Genomic DNA, 12,858 nt, shown 5'->3' on the forward strand with positions numbered 1-12,858 from the left:
TTTTAATTATTATTATATTACTATTTTATATTATTATACGATTTAATCTTTCTTAAAAATAGAGATTGAACAAAGTTATCCAAGTTCGTCCGGACATCATAATTATTTCTAAAAGGTGTTTAACACTTTAAGAAAAGGCAAATATGGACCAATCAGAGTAGTTTTAAATATCTACTATTACTTAGTTTTATACGAAACACTCCACTAATAATTTAACATCAATACATAGCACTACGATTGGGGTTTTATTTTACTCAAGCCATACTGCACTATCAACAGTTTATGCTCTATGATAGGTTGTCTCTCTAAAATCTCCTTTCAAATCCAAAAGAAGATGTTTGGGAGGGTATTAATAATTGGGTAAATTGTCTAATGGTATAAGATTAAAGAACAAAACAACAAATTTATATAGAAAAAAAAGTATACAGATGAACAATATTTTGATTATGCAAAAGAGAAGCAAATCAAATTGTTCATCATTTATTTATAATGGCAGGAAGAAAACTGGTCTTCTAGATTTCTTTTGTTTTCTATACGAACTGTGCGATGATATAAGTTTCTAAATAGCATTATTACCTGCCATTGCTGCAAAGATGTTGACGTGCATTGGTAAGTTCTCTCTATGCTTTTTTAGCATTAAAGGGTGGACGATCAGTTAAGCGAGCTGAAAGCCATGACTCTGATATCCATTCTTGCTTCATCACCTTGTACCACATCTATATGTTCTTTGTGAACCCTGTAACCAAACAATTTTATAAACCAAAATGAACATTGGAATACAGGAAAAGAAAAAAACTGAGTGATGCTGCATCACTTCAGCAAGCTACAAGCCTTTCCTAACCTCACAGCATCAGAGGTAACTACTGCATAGAGTACGGCACGTACACGGAATATTCCTGTCCTTCTAAGTAGGGTAGAAATTACGAGTCTCTAATCAACTAGCCACCTAAGATGTCTACTACATCTAGCATGAACTTGTCGGATAATCAGCTTAGTGAGTAGCTCTACTGGTTTTTTGTTGATGCTGGAAGACTCTCATGTTCCTTTCCCTCCACAGACGGTAAATAGTGGCTGCAAGTATCATCCTGTAAACTTCAACTCTACTGCTCTTATCTGTAGCATATGAGGAGTTTTTGCCATATGTGAGCAGAGACTGTACAAGCAAAAAAAAAAGATGAGAGTTCTGAAAGGACAGATAGGATCCACAACCATTCCCCATTTCAGCAATCTATCCCTAGTGTGCAGTTTGTTTAGTGCAGCCAGTCTCAAGAATAAGATACATCTAGGTGACCCAAGCTATTACACAGATGCTCCATCTCATTTAACTCAGCCATGCTAAACCCAGCTTTCTCGACATATTTGGTAGCATTAAGATTCTCTAAAATCTGACATGATATTTCTTAGAGTTTTTAACTAAACTATGACTCAAATCTAACGTACATCTTTATATTATCTAACTGAGCAAAAAATATCCTTATATTATCCAAAAAATAACAAGAATCATCCTTCAGCCTACTTTTGTTAAGAAACTGATTGAACCAAAAAAAAAATATTTTATTAATTTGCTCACATCTTGGCCACGACAAAAAGATAAAAAGTACCTACAAAGAATAAGGAAATGGATAGGAAATGAATCTTGAATTTAAATTTCGTGTGTTGTTAGTTTAGAGTATATTTTTTGCATCATCAAGTAAATTGACCTACACCAAAACATAAGTTTTGAAACATTCATACAGTAGAAAGATTATGTAAAAAAATCATTTCAAATATATTAGATCCAACTATTTAGAGATTTTCTTAAGTAAAATATTGCGGGGTATATACTATATATACAAAATTCACATTTTATACAATGTACATAAATGCTGGAAATTTAGTGAAATTACGTAGGTGTTTAGTTATTAAATAAAAAAATTACTTTATTTGAAAGTTGGAGTAGTATTTTTTCTAAAAAATATTTAGAATTTGAATATATTTTGTTTGGATATAATTTAAACCCTCAATTTCAATTTTTTTTTTAAAAAATTACCTTACTTGATTAGCTTAACCATGTATACATATATTCATTTTGATTTTACACATTTTTTGTTGGGGCATGAGTTTCCTAAAAAAAAAAATAAACAAAAGAATGAATATGTTTTTTGTTCATATATATATATGAAACCTCACAATTTCCCAAAAGACAGAAAACTGAACCGAGCATAAAACAAGTATAATCATCTAAAGGTGAATTTTCACCAACATTTCTTGTATTCATCATTTGTTCAAATATATACTATTCTTTTACCTTCATTCATCCAAAAATTGATTTTCTATCATAGTCTAATAATGTCATTGATATATCTAGAGTTGATATTTGTCTTTCGAAATAATGATCTCCTTAGACCATCAACATTTGCAAATCTTTTCTAGCAAATTTTATTTACTCATGTACTTCCATCCAATGGATGTAGCCTGCTTGTTAGGTCCTTGTAGTTCTACCATTCTAGAGCATAGGAGTCCCAATGCCTCCAAAGCGAGTGGAATGATGAACCCACTTTCGCTCCTACTCCAAGCTCATTCCTGGAAGTATGTTATACACTTTATCAAGTACACTTATTACTAACTCAAATTAAGCTCACCTTTGCCAGTAGTCAGCTGACTTATGAACCTCATCATCTTCTTTTATTTTTGACAAAGTACTAAACCTCCCAATCTTTGTAATCTCTTTATTGACAAGTACGAATAAATTTATAATACTTTTTTGGTTCACAACAAAATGTTGTTTCCCAAGGAGATGGTCTAGTGGCTAAGGTATAAGAGTAACACCTCTGATAATTCTACAAGCTACATAAAAATATTGATGATCTTACTTAAATTTGAGGGAGGGACTGGCAGCATTCAAAAAGAATACAACTTTTTTGTAATTAATAGTCAATCTCTTTGTATTTCAGGGGAAGTTTTCATATCTCATGTGCTCTGGAATTTGCACTTAGGATGCTCAATAATTGCATCCAAGCGCATCCTCCTTTCAAAGTTAGACGTAAGGTGTATGAGCTCCTAGAATTATTGCCTCATACTCTTAAATTTGAACTAGTTCTGCTCTGAAATATCTGAGCTAGTCTATTCAACAACCATTGTTCGGGTAAAGAAGATACAAGATTGTATTCATTCCAACTGGGAGATAGATAGAGGTAAGCTTCTACCTTAAATATACATTCGTAAAGAGGCAAGGATTGCAAAGTTGAAATCCGCCATTGCCCGAGAATGTTTTAACTAGAAATTTATTTGCATTTTCCATTATATGTCGGTCTTGAGATAAATACTACTCTAGTGAAGTTCATGCGTAACAAAGATCTAGTAATGAGAACGCTTATAAATGATGTTAAACATTCTCATCACCAAATCTTTGATACACATAAACTTCATTAGAAATATATATATCTCAAACCTACATAAAATAGTAAATGCAAATCAATTTCTATTAAAAAATTCCTAGGCAAGGGTGCACTTATACTTTGCAACCCTATCCAATTTCGAATAGATATATAAGCCAAAAACCAACTTTTCTCTCTCACTTGCAAGGAGATACAGTCATATGTCTTCTTTATCCGGACAAAGATTGTTGAATAGACTTTGCCCAAATAAACTCATGCAAAACTAGTTCATATTCAATAGTATTAGACAATAGCCTAGAAAACTCATATACTTTACATCTAACTCTGAAAAGAGGTTGAACCCAGATACAATTATTGAATATCTCATGTGTGAGTTCCAAAGCATCTAAGATGTCAAAACTTCCCCTAAAATGCAAAGAACAGAAAGACTAATAATTGTAGAGAATACAACTTGCAATCTTGTTTCAAAAAATAAAAGAAAGAGCCATGAAGCAATTTCTTAGCAAAAAAACATTTAGAGCATAGGAGTCCCAATGTCGTGAAAGTGAGTGGAATGATGAACCCACTTTTGCTCCTACTCCAAGCTCATTCCTGGAAGTATGTTATACACTTTATCAAGTACACTTATTACTAACTCAAATTAAGCTCACCTTTGCCAGTAGTCAGCTCACTTACGAACCTCATCATCTTCTTTTATTTTTGACAAAGTACTAACCTCCCAATCTTTGTAATCTCTTTATTGACAAGTACAAATAAATTTATAATACATTTTTGGTTCACAACAAAATGTTGTTTCCCAAGGAGATGGTCTAGTGGCTAAGGTATAAGAGTAACACCTTTGATAATTCTACAAGCTACATAAAAATATTGATGATCTTACTTAAATTTGAGGGAGGGACTGGCAGCATTCAAAAAGAATACAACTTTTTTGTAATTAATAGTCAATCTCTTTGTATTTCAGGGGAAGTTTTCATATCTCATGTGCTCTGGAATTTGCACTTAGGATGCTCAATAATTGCATCCAAGCGCATCCTCCTTTCAAAGTTAGACGTAAGGTGTATGAGCTCCTAGAATTATTGCCTCATACTCTTAAATTTGAACTAGTTCTGCTCTGAAATATCTGAGCTAGTCTATTCAACAACCATTGTTCGGGTAAAGAAGATACAAGATTGTATTCATTCCAACTGGGAGATAGATAGAGGTTAGCTTCTACCTTAAATATACATTCGTAAAGAGGCAAGGATTGCAAAGTTGAAATCCGCCATTGCCCGAGAATGTTTTAACTAGAAATTTATTTGCATTTTCCATTATATGTCGGTCTTGAGATAAATACTGCTCCAGTGAAGTTCATGCGTAACAAAGATCTAGTAATGAGAACGCTTATAAATGATGTTAAACATTCTCATCACCAAATCTTTGATACACATAAACTTCATTAGAAATATATATATTTCAAACCTACATAAAATAGTAAATGCAAATCAATTTCTATTAAAAAATTCCTAGGCAAGGGTGCACTTATACTTTGCAACCCTATCCAATTTCGAATAGATATATAAGCCAAAAACCAACTTTTCTCTCTCACTTGCAAGGATATACAGCCATATGTCTTCTTTATCCGGACAACGATTGTTGAATAGACTTTGCCCAAATAAACTCATGTAAAACTAGTTCATATTCAATAGTATTAGACAATAGCTTAGAAAACTCATATACTTTACATCTAACTCTGAAAAGAGGTTGAACCCAGATACAATTATTGAATATCTCATGTGTGAGTTCCAAAGCATCTAAGATGTCAAAACTTCCCCTAAAATGCAAAGAACAGAAAGACTAATAAATGTAGAGAATAGAACTTGCAATCTTGTTGAGTAGTGCAAATTCTTCAAGTAAAAACCATCTATAATATATATGTAATATGTAGAATAATTTAAGGAAACTTTTGCTTTTTAACGTATAACAAAAGACATTCGAGTTTCAAAGATACATGAAACAACCATGAAGCAATTTCTTAGAAAAGAACATTCAAAGAAAGTTCCACATGGAGGTAAAAATTGTTTTGCACACTACATATCATTGAGTCGCAAAACTGAAATATTTAAAAAATAAACAATGCATAGCTCCCATATAACCTACTTACCTACATGTACTTATTTCCTATACTTGAAACATAAGGTGACATAATACATTTATCTATAGTGATAGTAACTTTAAGTCATCAAGGAATTTATACATAATGGGGATCAAGTTATTTATTGTCTCACTAGCATTATTTATCATTATGTCACAACTCACAACTATGTATGACTAGAACTCTTCTCCATAGTTGGACATATATTCTACAGTGCCCAGTTCATTTTTTAAGTGATACTAATGGTGTCCCTAGAGCTTGCATGCACCCTAACTAATTATTTGGTCAATTTGTCCATCCCACAAGGGAAATTATTAAACTAATATGCAAAAGTCTAACTTCCTCGCACCAAAGAAGTCACAAGGTAACCTGAGAGAATTATTCAACACCATACTACAAAAATGGAAACAAAGCAAGTATTGGAGTCCATGGCACATATTGATAACGTAGTGCTGCCCACCAAGACTAGACTAGATGGGTGCACCATGTGTTGCAGCTGGGATTCAAACCTGGAATCTCCAATTTGTAACTCCTATGCCTTATCAACTAGGTCATCCCTTAAAGACTGTGTTTTGAGAGGCGTGAAGCGAAAAAAAGCGATAAGGTTCCGCTTCACGCTTTAAGCAATGAAGCGCTCACATACTCATTCTAGTCTGTGAAGCGTAGAAGGCTCGCATCTCGCTTTCTTTAACACTGCTTCGAGAACCAAAACTATGTTATCAACTAAAAAGTATCATATATGTTTCTTTACTTATCAATAGGGAAATTACATATAAAAGAATAATGACACAACTAACTACTCGCAAATATGGGTCATTCAAAAGGCTAGCATTAGAAATTTGAGATGAGTTGAATTTGAACATATTTGGAGCTCAGTTTGCCCTATGTTAACCTATGTTAGTAATCAATGTGCATTCATTATTTTATCTCATTTTGGGCATCGGGACTCCGTAAAACCACCCGGACAAAAAAAATAGACTACATTAATTGGATGGAAGTAAAAATTAAATAAATTTAGCAATGAAAGCTTTACAGATATCATGGTGTAGCAGAAATTATTTTGGAAGATAATATTAACAAGAAGGACATGATAACATACAGTCCTGAGTACAGCAGCAACAGAAATTATTTTCAAGACCTTTGTCTATTTCAGTCCTGACTGCAGCAGCAACACCCAGGACAATGTCTTCAGGCAGAATGACATCTGGAATTTGGGGTGGAGATCTGGTGCATATATTTCAAGGTGAATCCTAAGGTATATCTGGATAGACAAATTACTAAGGAAGTTAAAGAGTATACTTACTTGTTGATGAAGGTGGATGCATCGGACCAAAGGAAAAGGACTGCCAATGCAAGGATCAGTATATGGCAAACAAACGTAAGCAAATGGTTCTGATGCAACTAAAAAAGCACCCAAAGTGAAGTGGCAAACCCAAGCACACTGGCAGTAATTTTCTTGTCCCTCCGAAAAATGTCCACAGCTGCCCATAAGAATTGAGTAATTAGATACATAAACACAATCAAGCAAATGTAGAAGACACTGCGTAGCAGTTTAAGTACACATCAGACACATCTACTGAAGCTTCAAATTCTATGAACTTCAAAAGTTGGCAAAAAAATGGGTTTGAAGAAAATGGGGTAAAAGACACGTAGGAGGTGAACAACATTTGGGTATTTTGGGTCAAGCAAAAGTAGATAAACTTGCTATGATTCTTGGTTGCACAATATATCTTTGCAGAGGCATGTAACGTGTATCCCTCATGAGACTCATATTCTAGATGAATACTTACCCCCTTGCCAATATCACAATTTTACAACCACCAATCCACTAGTGCATCCTCACAACAGCGCAGCACACAATATCTGAAAGGAAGAGAAAAGCAGAATTTAGGACTAAATGTCAAATCATACTATTGAAAGAATCAATGTATCATCTAGGCGGAACCCAATATCCAATACCATTAGGATCCGGTAGTCAAGAATGCCAGCTGGATTAGAAAACATGAAGAGGTCCTTATTCTCCCTAAGAGTTAATATCACTTCCATTTAGGCCTTTTAAAGTTCTATTCCACTTCTCATCCCTACTTAACATTCCATAAAAGGGAAGCATAGCTGATATTTCACTAGCAATTTCCTTAACGAGGAGCAACCCCTTGTGTTAAAAGATCAACTTATCCCTTAGAAATGGCAAGTCAACTAAAAAAGAAGGGATTTGGGATCGGGACAATGTTTGAGGTTTACAAGTACATATTAGATATGACACTAGGTGATGAAGCAAGTATGGACCAGAGAGTCATGGCTTTCAGATCGCCAGACTGCACTTTCATGTTAAAATTATAGAGAGAGAGAGACAGAACATAATGGTGCACGTCAACATTTTTGTACTAATAACAGTGTAAAAATCAGTTGCAAAATATCATTAATTACACAGGTAAATCATAACCAGCAAAATCATGTTTTCATCTTTGTTAACCTCACATGCTTATATTTGTAACAGATCATATCAAATGCATTGATTGCATTTCAGGTATCCTCCGAACAAATTATTTCCTAGAATGTTCTCTGGTTACATCTCGTCTAGACGGAAATAACACAGTAGCCATCCTTAAGAAACATTTTAAGGAGGTAATGGATAGTAAAAGACCAGGGTATAATGCTAATTTTCTTCCTGCTATTGTAAATACATAATAAGAAATTTGATATGCTTCTCTTTTGTCAGAATATTGTTTATCTGTATACTCATTCTATGTAGGTAACCATTGTGCACAACGGATTTGTCTTCAAAGATACCAACATCGGTAAAAAACTAGCGTCAAGGCTCTCATTTATTAACATTCTCCCCTACATCTTTTTTTCGCCAGGAAACGGGGGTTTCAGAACAACAAAGACAACCAATTGTAGGAATTGGGACAATTGAACTACACCCAAAATAATTAGGAAAAAGCACCAAACGAACAGCAGTGTATTGATTACTATTTCCTAATGGAGATAAAATTGAAGTTGCTAATAGTTATGGAACAATGATTTACATCATAGATCACTATACATTGTTTGACAATCAAATCCAGAACTGTAGTGCCATATTGTTGATGAAGGAAAAGAACAATATTTTGAGAAAATCAAGGTTTACTCTTAATCTGTCCCTTGAATCTAGACGATGTAGAAGATATTATGATAGCACTTGTACTGAATTCAAGCTTCTTATAAAAGGAAAACATACTAGACAAACTTACATGAGAGTTGAGAACTTTAGAAGTTAATACTGCCTATTCGCAGTATGTGCAACATGCCATCCCTTACATCTTACATCTAAAATATAACAACTTTTGAAAGATGAATATCTTATCCATCAAAGACTGCTAACCATAGCAATTCATTTAGCAAGCTGGTCAAAGCTACCAAATATTTCACCTCATCATGTAAGATTGTAAGTACTATTTCACATTTACTCACTTATTCACTTCTCTTTTGTCCAAGAACTGCATCTTTTTGTGATGCATGTTTGGATTCTCAGGATGGCACTGATGTTTGCTAGACACTCCACTCATTCTGTTGGTTTGGGAGAACCCTATTTATCATTGAGGCATATTTGCTTATGAAGTGACATTTTGTATATTTTTGGGTATAGTCAAGGCCTAGACCTGTGTGTGACTTAGAAGTTGTACAAACACCATACTCATGTCATGTTTTATTTAGTAAAATTTCTAATGTAGCCTTCCATTGCTTCTTTTATGACGTTATCGATTTTTATATTTTAAGTTTTCACTTAATGAATTGCTCACAATTTTATGAGATTTATTATCTTTCAATTCTACGTACCTATCATGAAATTTAAGAAGTTAAATGTTCATTCTACACTTTGATCGTGCAATTGAGCTTAAAGCAATCATAAGTTTCCATTTCTATTGAATTCCGTAAGTGATAAGCAAGAATTGCAAGGCTTGAGCAAGAATACCACTCATACAGTAAGACTTAAAGCAATCATAAGTTCCAATTTCTATTGAATTCTGTAAGTGATGAGCAAGAATTGCAAGGCTCGATCAATAATACCACTGATACAGTAAGACTATGAAGTGTTGGGAGACTGAAGGAAGATACTTATTGAAGTGTAGTGAGGGGCATGTTGTCAGGGATCGAAACTTGTGTAATACATACAGAATGTGTTAATACAGAGGATTTTTTCTAAGCACTGAAATTCCTTTGACAAAACACACCCGAGTGCACTAAGTTTCTGTATGCGTGGAGTCCTATGGACTATAAGAAGTTGTTTCTACCGCTCGAACCCGTAACCTCTATGTCACGTGACAACAACTTTACCAATTACGCCAAACATGGATATATCTAGATTACACATATAAACCTCTATCAAATTGACTTTTGCAAGTCATAACCCCCCCCCAAAAAAAAACAATTCTTTTACCCATTTTCAGCCACAACTATACAAATGATAAACCCAGGAAATTTTTAATTTCCATTTACTCATTTCCCATTTCATAAAAATCCGAGAATCAGAAATTCGAGCTTTTCATCCATTAAATGAAACACATCCTTCAGAAAAAATACTAAAAAACGCTTAATCCCAACACTTTACGCTAGTCATCATCCTGAAAAGAATGAACTCTTTAACATAAACTTTAAAAAAAAAAAACAGAATCACATAAACATTAGCTATGAGAAAGAAAAAAAACAAATAGTTATACCATGAGAGGCCGATGAATGCTGTGTATACGTAATCCCTTTTGCACCGGAGGGCAACGGCGGCGCGCCGAACACAAAAAAAAAATCCGAAGAAGTCCTGTACGGCGTACACGATATTTACTTTTTCCATTTAGAAAAATGGAGGCCGAATTAGGTTAAGACAACGAATATATTAATGCTACTTTTAATTTACAAATTTTGGCGTGTTTTTGTCTTCTTCTGCTTCTTGTTGCTCCTCCTCTTTCACTTTTGATGTGTAAATTATTTCGGGCGAATTATATTTCTAATGATTTAAAATACTAAGAAGATTTCACATTTAATATTTGAAATAATAAGAGGTGATTTTAAGTTGTTTGAAAGTGAATAATTATTATATATTATATGTATAATTAAGTAATTATTCAATTTTTTGAGTATATTCTAACGTATAGTTTGTGTGTAGCTCATATATACATAAGATATATTGTATAGTTATTGTATTTTTTTTATAACTTTTGACAAGTTATAGTATATTGTACATATATAGTATCATTGACTAATGAACGAAGATGAAACCATAATAATACTATAACTATATATTTATATATACTGATTTAATATCGGTTATATAAAAATTATCAACCTTAATGAATGAGAGGTATAAATTGTAAAAGAAACTAAGAAAATAAGTATTTCTTGAATTATTTTGAATTAGGATATGAATATGTAGTTAGCCCATTTATGTAGTTTCTCCTCTCTTTTTTAAAAATTATGATTTTAGATTTGGATGCTAATAATATATTGAGAATGAAAATGTATCATCTAATTAATATGATTTCTACCACTAAACAATCCTTATTGATTTGATACAAATACTATTGAATTTTTTTCGACTCAGCAGCAGTATGAAATTGAGTTTCTTATCTTATGGATGTGATCTATGGTTAGGGGGTAATACATACCAAAAGGCTCGAAGAAGGAAGACGCATTAGAGTATATAACCAACCTATCATTATGTAAAACCTATTCATATTGGTGAAGCATTTTGATGCACAAGGAAAGTGCACGTTTGTGAGAACTTAGTCGGGATGCATTGAGTTTCTTTAGGCCCCGTTTGGATGGGCTTAGTAAAAGCAGCTTTAAAAAAGTACTTTTGAAAGTGCTGAAACTTATTTTTAAAATAAGCAGCGTTTGGATAAAAGTGCTGAAGTTAAAAAAAAAAGTTGTTGATGTGTTTGACAAATAAGTGCTGATAAACAGCTTTTTAAATCAAATGTCTGAAACACCCTTAAAAGTCTTTAACATAATAAAAGTTAATTAATTTATATTTTACAGTCATATATAATTATATTTTACTATCATTCGCATATTTATTTTTCATCACAAATTATTTATAAGAGGAATATAAACTTATTATAGATTTTAAAGATATATAATTTGAATAGATCAAAGAAAGATTTAAGATTTTATTTTAGTTTCATCCATAGGTAATAATAGTAGTCTATCATTCACAATTTCTTTATTATCACAAATTATTTATAAGAGGAATATAAATTTTTATTTAAGTTATATGTGCAACTTATTTTATATTTTAATAATATATAATTTGAATAGATCACTTGAAAGATTTAAGATTTATTTTATTTTCATTTATTAGTAATAGTAATTGTCTATCGTCCACATGTGAAAAGGGGAAAATAGAAGAAAGAGATATTAGGGTTATTTGGGTAATTTGGAGATTGTATAAAAATATCAAGGGTAAAAAGGTAAAAATGTGGTCAACTTAAAACAGCTTATAAGGTGGGAAAAAAAGCACCCCTACCCCAACTTTTAACTTTTGGCTTAAAATAAGTTTTTTTTTTAACTTAAAATAAGTTATTTTGAGGATTGTCAAACAACTAAATAAGTCAAAAACCAGCTTTTAAGTCAGTTTGACCAGCTTTTAAGCTGAGCCAAACAGGCTCTTATTCAAGCAAAAAAATTAATGGTTAATACATCAATTTACATATAAATCCAAGCAACAAAAACAACAAAAAATCTTAAAACAAATAAAATCAAACTATATATTTTAGCAATCAAACTCATAAAAAAAAAGATACATATTCGTTACACCCCATCTTTTATCGTGTTAAATTAAAAATGATATATTCTTATATTAAATCATTGAAACAATTATCAAAGAAGATAGAGAGTTCCATTTCAGTTACAATACTTGTTTTAAGGTTATAAGAGAGCAACATTAATTAATTATTGGGAGATTGCGGAAGGTAAACAACAAAATGGAAGAAATTTAAGGAATGCGATCTTATTTATCAATTGGAATTTGTATTGTTTTCTTTTTTAATTCATTTATTTTATTCTATTGGATATGTTTCTTTTGTTTTGTAAAAACTCTATTGCTATATAGGTGAAAAGTTAAACTATTGTTATAGGAGTTGTCTAGATGCTTAAATTATATATATAAAAATAATGTTTTGTTAATAAAAAAATAATCAAGAGTGACCGATGAACTTTGTCAACACTAATCAATCTAGTCAAATAACAAAGTGTTTTTCTTCAGCTTGCCTTGACCGTTTGACTTGTATACGGTAGATGACATATTACAATTAATTATTTAATATTTATATAATGTGCTAATACTTTATGATTACTAGTTCTACATTTTCCCCTCTT

General features: G+C 32.2%; 1 long non-coding RNA gene across 2 annotated transcripts; it reads right to left on the bottom strand.

The window, feature by feature from the left end:
* Positions 1 to 383: 383 nt before the first annotated feature.
* On the bottom strand, positions 384 to 10,348 carry LOC101267982 (uncharacterized). 2 transcript variants are annotated; one of them, XR_011220121.1, is made up of 7 exons: positions 10,209 to 10,348; positions 7,299 to 7,371; positions 6,941 to 6,989; positions 6,812 to 6,851; positions 6,647 to 6,732; positions 842 to 1,153; positions 384 to 736 (listed from the first exon to the last, which is right to left on the bottom strand). It is a non-coding gene; the product is annotated as an uncharacterized lncRNA (long non-coding RNA). The 2 variants fall into 2 exon arrangements; XR_011220120.1 differs by having other exon boundaries at positions 6,608 to 6,732.
* Positions 10,349 to 12,858: the final 2,510 nt, after the last annotated feature.

The sequence above is a fragment of the Solanum lycopersicum genome, chromosome 3, assembly GCF_036512215.1.
Source record: "Solanum lycopersicum chromosome 3, SLM_r2.1".
Lineage (NCBI taxonomy): Eukaryota > Viridiplantae > Streptophyta > Magnoliopsida > Solanales > Solanaceae > Solanum > Solanum lycopersicum.